Raw genomic sequence first — 2,115 nt, 5'->3', positions numbered from 1 at the left:
CTCCCTGTCCCCCCTCCTCCTGCAGCTGCTCGTGTCTTTAGCATCATCTCGTCGGTCGTCTGAAGAAGGGGACTCGTCCCTCGAAAGGGTTTTGGGGCGGGGGGGGGGTGGTCCTGGCTGTCCCCGAGGGCGGACAAAGGTCCCTTGGGCTCGGTGGGATCCTGCTCCCAGCCAGCAAAGGGTCCGTGTGTCTGTCTGGTGGGGGTCCGTGGGTCCTTGTACCCACCCCGTGGGTCCTTGTACCCATTCTTTGGGTCTCTGTGCCCACCCCGTGGGTCCGTGTGCCCACCCCGTGGGTCCGTGTGTCCGTCCGGCGGGTCCGTGTGTCCGTCCCTCGGCCCCTCCAAGGGGCAGGGGGGGGGTCCTGACCCCACTCCTCGGCGCCGGGAGCCGGGGACACGGTGACCGGGGTGGGGGGGAGCTGGCTTCCCGTGGCGGGGGGGGAGCCCCGGCGTGCTCACTGGAGGGGCTGCCTGCGTTTCCCTGTGAGGTTTATTTAACGAGGGGCTCGGGGCCGTGCGCTGCCTCGGGTCGGGTCTTGTGCCCGGCCCCAGCTTGGGGAGGGTGCAGGGGGGGAGGTTTGGGACCCCGTCGGTGCCACAACCTGGCCAGGAGAAGGTGGCCCAGTTCACCCCAGTTCACATCTGCGTAAGCGACGACGGCCCCCAAGGTCTCTGCGCGGATTGTGCTTGAGTTGGAAATCCTACGGTTCGGGCTTTTCCCCAGCATCTTCCCACCACGCTGCTCGTTTTGGCTGAGATAAACCATGCACCAAGCCCCGCTGTGCCTGTGTTGCCTGACGCCCCCGCGAGCCCCCCCAACTCACCATCTCCTCCTGGCAAAAGGATGGGTCCCGGCCCCCCCACGGCGAGGGTGCCCCTCGTGCACCCCTGGCTCTGCCACCTCTGGAGCCCCACAGACCCCAAACCCAGGCTCTCCTTGCTCCCAAAACTTTGGCTAACAAAACTATCCACAGCTCTTTCGCTTTTTGAGGACCACCAGGAGCTCACGGGCAATTCAGGGAGGAGGTTTCTGCAGCACGGCCACAAGAATGGGACCCCCCCAAAAAAAAAGGGTGCACAGGGGCGCACGTCATGCCACACTGGGGGTCCCCCAGATCTTGTGCCATGTCCCCAGCCAGGCAGGGCTGAGCTGAGAGGGGAAAAGAGAGGGGATCCAGCCCACGAGGGGCTTTTGGGGGGCTGAGATGAGCACAGTGGGCTCTGTAGACCATTCCCCACCTTTCCTCAGCCCCATGCACGCACCAGAGGCTGCACGAGCAGCCACAACGCCCCTGGGATGCTCACGTCTCTCGGCGAGCTTTTATTCCAGCCCATTTCACTCCTGACAGCACAAAGTGTTCTCTGAAGCCTCTCAGACAGCATCCAGCACCGCGGTGCCTGGGCTGGGCTCCTGGAGGAGAAAGCACTGCAGGGAAAACCCCAGCTCCAGGGCGCAGAAGGGGCTCGGTCCCTCCTAATTATTGGGTCCTTTTGGGTACACGGAAGCTAGAAATTGGAGCTGGATGGCAGCAGTCATCAGAGCGAGGGAGTTTTGGGGTCTGCAGGTGGTTGTGGGAGTGGGTTGGAGAGGATGATTGCTTGGGGTGGTCCCAGGGGAGCGGGACCCCCGTGCCGATGGATCCAGCACCTCGGAGCAAGGCAGCACCCCGGGGTTCAAGGCCCCGAGACCCAAGCACGTGTCTGGGATGGTGCAGGGTGACTGCTTGCTCTGGCCAGGCTCAGCAGAGCCACCCGAATCTCCATCACCTGCCCCACGGTCCTGAGCACCCTGCGGCCAGGATGCGTCCAGCAGCGGCTCTGGGCTCCTCTCTTCTTACCCAGCGCCTTGGAGTCACAACCAGGCCCATCCCCTGGCTTCCAGGTAGGATTTGAGGCAGCTCAAGGAGGCAGACGCCTCTCCTAGGTGCCTCCAGGTGCTCTCCATCTGTCTACGGAGAGAACATCCCACCCGCTACCCCCAAACCACCCCCAGCACCCCCTTTGTTCCCCCCCAGCTCTTCCCACCCAAGGGTCCTCCACGGTCACGGCCTCATCCGGGGAGAGACAAGGGTCCCCGAGGGAGTGGGGGGGGATCCTACATCACCCCCAGCCC

Source organism: Aythya marila (assembly GCF_965140915.1).
Source record: "Aythya marila genome assembly, chromosome: 3".
Lineage (NCBI taxonomy): Eukaryota > Metazoa > Chordata > Aves > Anseriformes > Anatidae > Aythya > Aythya marila.
The sequence above is the reverse complement of the archived record's forward strand: the minus strand, read 5'-3'. Positions refer to the sequence as shown.